We start from the raw sequence: 12,278 nt of genomic DNA on the forward strand, positions 1-12,278 counted from the left end.
TGATTTCCAAGTCATGCTCTCTTATCTCTACTGCCTTGTAACCTGAAGGAGAACTGAACTTCAACAGGGTATGGCTCCTCTGGAAATCAAGGTGGGAAGAATAGGCAATATCCCAACACGGATTAGGTGGAGACCGAGCCAAAAGCAGAGTCTGTGAAACAGGGTGTGATCATCCAACCAGGGTACTTTTGAGAGAGAAAGGGTACTAATTACTTGAGAACAAAAGGCATAAAATGGGACATGTGGCCACTCTAGTGATAAGATAGTTTGAGAAACTACATTTCTCCGTATGCCCTGCCACTTGAAAGTCAAAAGGCCCAACTGGAGCAAAGCACCCTGGGACCTGTAATTAGCGCCATTTAAGATATAAACAGTATAGGGCTCATTCTGACATGGAGCCTTCCACCTTCCACGGGATATTTAACCAGACACAGAACACAACACTTGAGATGAAATTTCAATCGATATTAAGTCTGGGTGGAAGCTCTCTCTCCCTCACAACTTGAGTTTGCAAAGAGGTGGAGCTGGTAGAGCTGTCCACTGGTCGAAGGCCCTGTTTCTCCTGGGTGCAGTGCTGCTTCTGCCTTCCCACATCACCAGCGTCCCCATTGCCACTAGTCTTTTGGGGGATTCTGGGGCAGGCTCTTCCCACCCAACTTCAGCCAACTCATACAACTTCATGGTGACTTGAGCTTCTTCCACAGAAGAATGTCCACTTTTCCCAATCTGGATGTCCCATTTCAGAAGCTTCTTGGTGAGATGCTTCAGAGACATGGTAGCATTCTCCAGGCAGTCAACCTTCCATTTGATGGCTGGGAGGATATGGGAGGTGTTGCAAGTGAGGGATGTGGTGTGGAAGTACTAAAGGGCTTTGAAATTGTGAATGGGATGCCCCACCACTATCTTCCCTGTGAGTATCTTCAAGATCTGGTTCTGAGTAATCTTAAAGGGTGTATCATTCATCATGCACTCCTTCCAGATGCCACTCTATCTTGTCCGGTAGTCCACGATGTGGCAGGGGGGAAGGATGTACTCATCATAAAGCACATCTCCGTGGTAGTTGACAGTGCTACATCAGGCCAAAGAACTTATATGCCCCTGGGGTCCTGTGCCCACCATCTCACAGTAAATTGGCATCATCTTCTTTGGCATCTTCTAGGATGCTCCAGAGCATTTATTCTCTGAATGAGATTGGGTAGAGTTCCATAGAGCATTCTTCTGAGTAGGGTTCTTCTGGGGTCCTTACTTCTAGAGGCAAGTTGAGTGGCTCATAATCTTTGGAAGGGCACTCTGGAACTCCCATTTTGGACTTCACTATCAGATCAGGTTCTTTATTTGCTTTGTTTATAATTTGATACATAGGGCTCCGAAATGTCCTAACATACAATTCAGACTCCATCCATCCTTATTTCTATTTTAATTTTCAATGGTCTGTGCAAGGGCTGTGCTTTCATAGCATGAGAGGGAGTGTATGTGCATGTGTGTCTAGTGGGGAGACAGGGGTTTCCAGATTCTCACAGAGTACATCTTTCAAATGGATACACAAATGAAAGCATAGTTACAAAATCAGGAGAACACATTCTACACTGATGGAACAGGTTTTCTGAAGCTCATAACTCTACCAAAGAGGAGACAAGTCTTAGGTCTGACACACTGCTGCATTCGTGATTCCATTTCCCTCTAATTAGGAGGTGTTGAGATTGTAGTGCTCAGCCAGTTTCTGAGAATTATTATGCTCTTTTTTGTTCCTTCACTGGGACTTTTAGAACCTTAGGGTAGTTGGTAAAAAGAATGTTCATGTATAGCTGATAACATGAAAGCCTTTATGGGCTCCATGGGAAAGAGACATTTCATATTTAAGAAGAAAAAATTAGAAGAGAGGTTTCTTTCTGTCATTTCTCTGACAGAGTTATGTCTCTCCTGCTGGTAGCTTTTAAGACAAGGAGATTTGTATGAGTTGCCATGAAATTCATTATCATACATTTATGCTCTAAAAATGCAATTGCAACCACTCTTCATGTATGTCACATTTATAATAAGTATCCCAATAAAACCTTATCCACATAAATGACTAATAAGAACTCCAAGTGGGAAAAGAGATGTTTTTTTCATTATCTGATCATATCTCAGAGCTTAGGACAATCATGTTATATAAGCCAAATACAGCCTTCTCATGAGTGACACAATTACCTTTTCATCTAAGAATGCCCACTCCCAGCCAAAAGGCCTTTCCAAGTAAGGTCCATTGGACAAATCAGTTCACAATCCACCCGGCTCTCCAGAGTTTTCATGCTCCTTCATTATGCTGAAGAAACAGCATAAATGTGGGAGTTAGAAATGTAGGGGTCTAGGTTTGGCTCTGTGAGCAATTCATGGCATAACTTTAATGGGTGTCAACTTTCTGGTCTATACAATAAGGCAAACAACACTACTTGAACACAATAACATTTGAGCTTTCTGTTCCAAAAAAGTTTAAATGTGGTAATGAATATTAACATAATTTTAACTGTATAAAATGTAATACAAATGCAAGATGAAATTATTCCTTTTAACTCCAGAGAAGAAAGATGATCCAGTGGGGAAAAATCATGACTAATTTTCTCTTCTTGAAGATATGCACAAGACCTTTTGTACCATTAAACTATAGCTGTGGAAGCTTTTGATCAATTACCAATTAATTCAGTTCTTCCTCTGGTTTCTCCTCTCTCCCAGCCTTTTTCTCTGTGACGCTCACCTATTAATCTCCCCAATGATAATTTATTTTCTTCTTACATCTAATGCTGCTATTGAGAAGTCTGAGATCAACCTGATTCTTGTTCCTTTGTAGGTGCACCATTTGTTCTTTCAGGACACTTTTAGAATTTTCTCTTTGATTCTCTTAATGTTTATTATAGAGTATCTAGTATAAGTTTTCCTTTTCTCTCCTGTTTGACTCTCTATGACTCTTTACTACATGAAGTCTCTCATTATTTTTCAATTCCAAAACATTTATCTCCATTATTTCTTTTTTTAATATAATTTATTGTCAAGTTAACTAACATACAGTGTATACAGTGTTCTCTGGGCTTCAGGAGTAGATTCCCATGATTCATCGTTTACATACAACACCCAGTGCTCGTCCCAACAAGTGCCCTCCTCAATGCCATCACCCATTTCCCCTCCCCACCCTGGGCCCCATCAACCCTCAGTTTGTTCTCTGTATTTAAGAGTATCTTACAGTTGGCCTCCCTCTCTATTTGAAAGTATTTTTCCCCTTCCATTACCCATGCTCTTTTGTTAAGTTTCTCAAATTCCACATATGAATGAAAACATATGATATCTTTCTTTGACTTATTTCACTTAGCAAAATATCCTCCAGTTCCATCCACATTGTTGAAAATGGCAAGATTTCATTCTTTCTCATTACCAAGTAGTGTTCCATTGTATATATAAACCACATCTTTATCCATTCATCAGTTGATGAACATTTGAGCCCTTTCCATAATTTGTCCCTTATTTCTTAAGGTAGTTACTTCTCCCTATTTTTTATTTTCTCTATTTCTTGGACTGCTTTTATTTGATGTTGGAATTTTACTTCCATCTTCCATATCCTACAGCTTTTCTTTTATATTTTCTATCTTTTTATCTTTTCCTGCTATCTTCTGGGAAAGTTCTTCAATTTTATATTTAACTCACTAATTTGTTCCTTAGCTAAATTTATACTGGTATTAACTCCGTCAGTCATATTTTTTTAATTTCAATTATTATATTTTTTATGAATAGAATTTCCACTTACATTCATGACAGAGAAACTGGCACGGTCTTGTCTTCTTACCATAAATGACTAGAAAACTGAACAAAATATAGGAGACAATTGTTTTCAGACAATAGACAACAGGCAGTGCAAGACTGCAATTTTTGAAAGAAGGGGAAAAAAATGAGATAATCTCTATGATTGTCTCACCTTGCTGCCTACAGGCAATTTCTGGACAACAGCATAGGGATGGAAAGTCCAAGCACAACATAGTGATCTTGCTGATTTGAAGAGTCAGAGATCAGAATTCAGGGAGGCTGAGGCAGCTACAATTAGTGGAACAGAGAAGTGGAGAGGAGAGAGCTATGCAAAGAAAGAACTCTACAAATTGGCTTAGCAACACCCTTGAATCTTTGATACGTACTGAGCTCTGCATGCATAAAGCAAAATTCCAATGAGAATGGGCAAAGAACAACTGCTGGGGAATGAACAATTCCTAGAGCTCATACACGGCTAGGAAATGATTGATTTCCAGCCAGCCATAGCAGACAAATGTTGAGAATCAAGAAATTTAAGTAGAGACCCCAGGATGATGACACTTTAGTGTGGGATAATCTAGCCCTTCAATAAAGGCTATCCTAGGCCTACCGTAACAAAACTTATCAACAATCCTTGAAAATTTGAAGCTGATATGAAACTGACTTTGCTTCCCAAAACAAAATTCAACATTCTCTAAAGTAAAAGTAAAATCCAGGCTCTCAACAATAAAACTTTCACAATATCCAGCAACCAATTAAAAAAACTACTAAACAAGTGAAGAAGCAGGAAAATATGACCTATAACCCGGAGAAATATCAGACAACATAAAAAGACACAGAAATGACAGAGAGGATGGAATTAGCAGACAAAAATTTAGAATCACTCTTAAAATATTAAGGTTAAAAGTTAAACAAGGGTCAAAGGTTAAAGTAAAATATTGAAGTAATTAGGAAAGAAATGGAAAGTATAAGAAAGAACCAAATGAAAGTATTAGAGGTGGCTGTATAATATTTGAAATGGAAATTTCACAGGGTACGATTGACAGCAAATTAGACACTGTGGAAAATGAGTAAATTTGAGGACATAGCAGTGGAAACTATCCAAATTGAAGCCCAAGAAGAAGAAAAAAATGAGGGGCGCCTGGGTAGCTCAGTCAGTTAAGTGTCTGACTTTGGCTCAGATCATGATCTCACAGTCCATGCATTCAAGCCTCATGTCGTGTTCTGTGTTCACAGCTCAGAGCCTGGAGCCTGCTTTGGATTCTGTGTCTTCCTCTCTTTCTTCCCCTCCCCTGCTTGCACTATGTCTCCTCTCTCTTTCTCCTTTCTCTTTCTCTATTAAAAAATTTTTTTGTAAATAGAAGGAGAAAAATGTAAGAAAAGATGAGCACAGCCTCAGTGGCATGTGGGTCAATAACAAATAGTGTAGCCTATAAGCAATTGGAGTCCCAGAATGGAAGGTTCAGAGAAAATGCTTGAAGAAATAATGGCTGAAAGCTTTCCAATTTGATGATAACTGTGAATTCACAGATCCAAAAAATTCCACAAGACTAAGCAGTATAAAGTCAAAGAAAAACATGTATAGGCACATCACAATCAAGATGCTGAAAACTGATACAGGAAAATCCTAAATGCAGTCAGAGGAAGAAAAAGAATACCTTATATATAAGGGAATAAAGATAAGAATGAATACTGACTTCTTGTCAGAAAGAATATAACCTGGAAAAGAATTCTATATCCAAGGGGGGAGAAACTTCAAAAATAAAGACCAAAGGAATACTTTGCTAGGCAAATGAAAGCTGAGAGAATTTGTCACCAGCAAACCTGCACAAAAGGAAATATTAGACCCAGTGCCCAGATCTTGGTTTCTAATATCATTCTGCAATAAAAGAAACAAGGGCTCTTTGTAGAAATGGCAGACTCTAAGGCTGCAGATGGGAGTAGACAAGATGAGCCTGGAGCATCTTGTAATACCAGAAACTAAGGAAGTGTTAAAAAAAGAAAAAATGATGGGGTCATGTCAAAGAGATACAGCAATCAACTGAAAGAGCTCCCAGTGGCCAAAGTTGGAATTATGTGAAAAAGAAAATAAATTAGTATTAGATTATAACCCAAATTATAAAACAAATATCCATAAGTCCATATTGGTATAAATAAAAGATTTAGTAAACAAATAGAGGATAATATACCCATAATAAACCTCCTATATATAATAATTCCAAATAAATTAGGTATTGTCTCCGCTCGAGGAGGTAGAGCCTAAGTTCCACTCCTCAAATATAGGTTGCACAAAATAACTCCATTCCAAAGAGAACAGTATGAAAAAGAGGAGAAAGAGTAACTTTAGAGTGGAGAAATCTAACAAACACTGCTTCCGACAAATATCAAGGTTGATATAATCAGTGATAAATCATGCTGATAGCATGTACACATGATAGGATATGATGAGAAGTGAACTTTGTGTCTTCCTCCCAAGAGCACATAACCCAGTCTAATCATGAATAAAACATCCTACAGACCCAAATGGAGGACAATCTACAAAATACCCGACCAGTATTCCTCAAAATTGTCAAGGTCATCAAGAACAAAGAAAGTCTGAGTAACCATCACAGCCAAGAGGAGCCTAAAGAGACATGATATATAAGTGTAATGTGGTATCTTGGATGTGTTTCTAGAAATGAAAAAAGAAACGAGATTAAAAACTAAGGAAATCAAAAGAAGTATGGATTTTAGTTAACAATAATGTATCAATATTGGTTCATTAGTTGTGAGAAATGTACCATACTAATATAAGATATTAACAGTAGGGGAAACAGAATGCAAGGTATATGTAAACTCTCTGTACCATCTTTGCAATTTTTTATAAATCTAAATCTATTCCATAATAAAAATATATTTAAAAAGAAATGACAAGGGATTGTTTTCAGGCTGAAGTAAAATGTTATGAAATGAAAACTGAGGTCTACACAAAGGAATGAAGAGTGTCAGAAATGGTAAATATGTACATAAATATATGTTTTATGGCTAATATTTTCCATTTGATCCTTTAAAATTATTTTATTTCATATTACTAATTTATTACCTTAAATCTTTAAATATATTTACCTTGTATATTTTAAATTATTAGCCCATCTATTCCAGTAATTCTGAATTGAATGATATATATTTTCAATTTGTTGTCCTTTTCTATAGTAGTCATCCATCCTTCTCAGAGGTTTAAGTATGCTTATTCTTATTTCCTGGGGGTATCAGCTACTGCATCTCATAAATGTATATCAAAAAAGGGTCAAGGATCAAGGGCCAGGCTCTAGTTCAGTCCTAGTGAAGAGTCCCAGATACCACAGAACTACTGTTACTCCTGCATCGTGGCACCTTATGAGGCAACTCTTCTTGTTAGTTGCCTTGAGTTGCAAACCATCAGATCAAAGAGTTTGGAGGGGGAGAGGTGGAGGAATGAATGTCAGAGGGCAACTGGTTAGTCCATCCTTATGTCCATCAAGTCACTCCAGTAAGACTTTTGCATTGCCTATCTACTCATGAGCCTGCTGATACAGGCAGTTTGGTCTATTGCAGCGGAAATTATACTAAGGATATACAAGGGATCATAAGGAACAGAACTCTAGAAGTTTTGTTCTGCCCTATCCCATCACCAATACCTCTGATCATCCCTTGCACCAAGCTACAACCATCTAACTTCTACACACATCAGTTCGAGGCAGTTTTCAGTTTCTCCAGGGACTTCTCACAGTGGTATTGCCATAGTTGTTGATATTTTTCCTGGAATCTATGTTTCCCTCTGGCTTCTCTCTCTATAGTTGATTTGGGGTAGGAAGTAAAAATCCATTTGTCAAGAATTGTAAATATAACTCTTGTTAGGAGCTTACTCTGTGCATAGAACTTTACTTGCATTAATCTCATTTAATCCTGTCAACATCCCTATGCAGTACATACTATTTTTATACCCATTCTACAGATGAGGTAACTGCAGCACAAGGACATTAAGCAACTCACACAGGATCACAGTGTAAGAGATGGAGCCAAAATTCAAAACCAGTCAATCTTACTTCAGAAACTAGGATCTTTGCTCACCACCAGATACCCAGTGATTAGCATATTATAAGTGCTCAAAAATATTTATTGAATGGTTTTCAAATAATGAACAAGTGGATAGATGGCTAGAAGTACACTGCCAGCTTCCTCAGCAATCCATTTCTCTGTTTTCCTCTATTCAATTGCTTTAGTGTCTCTGAAATACACTATGAAGCCTATCTGTGTATCTTTCACAGAGTGACACATTTTACTTTCCTTTTAGTCTTTATCATTTAAAAAAGCATATTTGTACTTCTAATGAAAAGAAGTATCTTTTGCTTTTTCAGAGTAAGTATAGGAGACACACCTTTTTCATTACCAGAGCTGTGTCACAAAAGCTGGATTGTTTTCCCTCTGCAATTTCTGATGAAAATAGGTCCTGCAAGAGAAAGAACATAAATGGCCATCAAACACATGGAAAGATGCTCTGCCTCACCAACTGTGAATGAAATACACATTAAAACAACACTGAACTGGAAAAAAAAAAACAACTTTTCAAACTGGCAAAAAATTACAGGATTTAAATACCCTGTATTGGTAAGGGTTATAGGAAACAGGCCCTCTTAGACATTGGTAGAGTTTAAATTGGTACAGCTTTTGTAAAAAGAAATTTGACAATCTACCAACATTTAAATATGTAGACATTTTGACCCAGGATTTCTATTTCTAATAATTTATGTTACCAAAAATAACCTTGTGTCATACAACACATTTGTTGTAGCATAATTCATATAGAAAAAACTGAAATAAATTAGATTTCTGTTAATAGGGGAATGGTTAAATAGATTGAAAATGGGATACTATGGAATCATGAAGTGAGGGAATTCTATATGTATTTATGTTGGAAACTATTCATAATATGTTGATAAATTAGAAAACATAGAAAAGTATATAAAATACCATCCAATTTATATAAACCAAAATAATTTATATATCTAACTGTATATGTTTACATATGCATATTAAAATTCTGAATTTATACCAATCTGTTAACAATTGTTACCTCTGAAGAGTGCGATTAAACAGAGAACAGATTGGTGGTTGCCAGAAGTGGAGGTTAGGGGTGAGCAAAATGGATGAAGGGGGTCAAAAGGTATGAACTTCCAGTTATAAGTTTTTGGAGTGTCATTGTACAGTATTGTGACTATAGTTAATACTGTACTGTATATTTGAAAGTTGCTAAAAGTACATCTTAAAAGTTCTCATCACAATAAAAAATGTATATGTGAGGTGATGGATATTAACCAAACTTATTGTAATAATCAAAAAAGGGGGGGAATGATGAAACTTCACTTATGTAATATTTGAATTTTTTTCAACATAGAAGCTCTTTTATAATTTTTAAAAAAGGAAGGAAGACAGAGAGAAAGGAAGGAAGGTTAACATTCACTTGGAATCTTCACTCAAATCAACTGGAATTGTATTTGAAAAATAGCCAGGAATCAGAAGGCCCTTGTTTTGAATTCCTCTAGGCTTGAGCTTATAGAGAATGCACACTAAGACACTCTAGGAAGCTTCTTGTGAAGAGTTCAGTCCTTCTTCACAGAAAACTGTTGTATTTTTAGGTTGCTGTGCTAGCGATTATGGCAGTCTACACCCTTTAGGTAGAAAAGAAAGCATAACAATTGCCCTAGCCATTAAAAGAAAATTTTATTTAAATGCAAAAGCAAAACTCCTTCATTTCTTCCTATGTGTTATTTTATTTTAAAATAAATATCTATAAAATATATATCTATATATATGTATATAGATAACCTCTTCCTTCAGCTACACATGAAAGTGGACCTCCAGGTGGTCAAAGGCTGCTGAACAGATCTTGCTATTTCCAGTGGTTAAACTTAGGTGGACGAAGACCTCATAAAGTCATACTAAGAATCTCAACAGATGGGTGTCCTAAACACTGAGAAAAGAGAAAAGGCAAGGGTTCAAATGGTGGGTCTCTTTACTTCCAGATTCCAGGCTGTGTGAATATGTCATTGTTAGGCCAAATATATCCCATAAATATATTTGGGGGATGAGGTGAGGAATTGTGATCTTACCCTAAAGGCTGGCATCTTTCTTGATAAGGCTATAATTATGCACTCAGGCCTTTCTCAGCACAGCTGAAATGTGGCCAGGTGGTATTGTGTAACTAATTGGAAGCCAATTAATATATGCAACAATTTACCATCACTTTCATTTTCCTCATGGAGACCATTCCTACCAATTCTGACATTTACAATGATAGGAATCAATATTTTTTAATGGATCAATTTTTTAATTAGGTTCTTTGTAAGAAATTTAGAACATCAATTTGTGAAGATAAACTCCTTTTGTAAGAGAAAACACAGAGCAGAGGCAGCCCTGAAGATGGAGAACAGCTTTGATTTTTGGCAGAATTTACGAGTCCACAGCTTTCTGATCAACCTTGTGCTGCTCTGTAATCTATTTCTCTTTCTCTGTGTTGAAGATCTCACCTTCCTGCTGTCTGGGTTTCCACAGCTTCTTCATCTTGAAGTAAGCAGAAGTGAGGTGTTTTGAGATTTTCACACTGTTGATAGCAATTTTGGCCGAAGTGTCAATGATACATTTCTGGTGTTTTCTATGTAGAGGAACTCATTTGAGGGCCAGAGGGCCAGTCACAAGTAGCAAGCCATTGCTCATTTGCGTCAGGAAAACCACCCTCTTGCCTATGTGTTGCCCAGTGAGGATGATTAAAATGGTCCCAGGAGTGCTGAGTGCTAAATCTCAGCATCCACCCATCTTACATGCTGACTGAAAGTTTTTTTTGTTTTGTTTTGTTTTTTTTTTTTTTTTTTTTTTTTTGCCATGGCTCAACAGTTTTTGAGGCACATCTTCAACAGAATAATGCTTAGGCATTTTGCAAAGTTTAACCACTCTGGTACCACCATTCTTGTCATAACCAACTGGCTTTGTGACAGTAGCAAAAATTTTCTCTTTCTTCTTTTCAACCCTGGATTTCACTGCTGAATGGCCTTTCTGGAATACACAGCCAATGGGGAATATCTGCCGATTCCACTGACTAGGACAGGGATTCTGTTACACTGGGGTTTCCCCTTCTTTGGCATTTTAGCTTTGAGGCTACTCTTCTTAACATTGCCACCAGCACCAGCCTTCTTGGCTTCAGGTTTCTTCTCCTTAGTATCCGGCTTCTCAACTTTTTCACCTACCATCTTGCGAGATGAGAAAGATGACTCTATAGGAATCAATATTAAACTTGTACAGCTCAGCCTATTCAAAGGATGAGGAAAATGAAATAAAAATAATAAGCACCCAGAAAAGGCACAACTTATGTTGTTACAGCCATATTTATTTATATAACAATAATCATTTTGAGAATAGCAGTGACTAGAGTTTGTCCCTTGTGTGAGTTATTAGCCTGAGAAACATAGGCTTGTAATTATTAAGGAGGAAATAGGCATGGAATTTAGACAGAAAGGATGTTCAATCAATAAATAAGTATCTATTTGGAGAGTAAGGGCTTACAATTACATTTATTTATTTATTTATTTATTTATTTATTTATTCTCAAGTTAGTTAACATACAGTGTAGTCTTGGCTTCAGAAGTAGAACCCAGTAATTCATCTCTTACATATGACACCCAGTGCTCATCCCGAAAAGTGCCCTCCTTAATGCCCGTCACCCATTCAACCCACCCCCCATCAACCTTCAGTTTGCTCTCTGTATTTAAGAGTCTGTTAAGGTTTGCCTCCTTCTCTGTTTTTATCTTATTTTTCCTTCCCTTTCCCTGTTCATCTGTAAGTTTCTCAAATTCCACATATGAGTGAAATCATATGATATCTTTCTCTGACTGACTTATTTCACTTAGCATAATACACTCTAGTTCCATGCTGTTGCAAATGGCAAAGTTTTCATTCTTTTTGATCACTGAATAGTATTCCATTGTATGTATATACCACATCTTCCTTATCCATTCATCAGTTAGTAGACTACATTACACTCTGAGTCCAACCAGAAAGAACAATATTCATCAAAAAAAGTGTTTTATATGGCATGGATTAGATGCCATTAGTACAAATATACCTCAACAATTCTAATGGCAGGAAATCTTTATAAGGTACTTTAAATTTGAGCTTTTCTATCAGCTATACTAAGTGAAGAATCCTTAGTTGTGCAAAATCATTTAGGAGTCTGGAGTCTGCAAATGTCAATGAATTGAGGGGGAAGGCATTTTCAAATCATTGCTACTCAATGTTTGGTCCCCAGACTAGCAACACAGGCATCATTTGGGAGGTTATTAGAAATGCAAGCTCACAGGTCCCACCCCAGTCAGCTGCATGGAATCAAAATCTGCACGTTAACAAGATCCTCAGGTGATTTATATTAAAGCCTAAGAAGTGCTGCTCCGGTTGTTAGCTGGGAGTTGGATTTGCCTGATTTCAAGCACCAGAATCAT

The 12,278-nt window shown here is 37.0% G+C and overlaps 2 pseudogenes; both read right to left on the minus strand.

Annotated features, from left to right (window-relative positions):
- Positions 1 to 614: 614 nt before the first annotated feature.
- Positions 615 to 10,057, minus strand: LOC106983530 (interferon-stimulated 20 kDa exonuclease-like 2; annotated as a pseudogene).
- Positions 10,058 to 10,140: 83 nt separating this feature from the next.
- On the minus strand, positions 10,141 to 11,033 carry LOC106983538 (60S ribosomal protein L6-like; annotated as a pseudogene).
- Positions 11,034 to 12,278: the final 1,245 nt, after the last annotated feature.

The sequence above is a fragment of the Acinonyx jubatus genome, chromosome X, assembly GCF_027475565.1.
Source record: "Acinonyx jubatus isolate Ajub_Pintada_27869175 chromosome X, VMU_Ajub_asm_v1.0, whole genome shotgun sequence".
In the NCBI taxonomy this organism is placed as follows: domain Eukaryota; kingdom Metazoa; phylum Chordata; class Mammalia; order Carnivora; family Felidae; genus Acinonyx; species Acinonyx jubatus.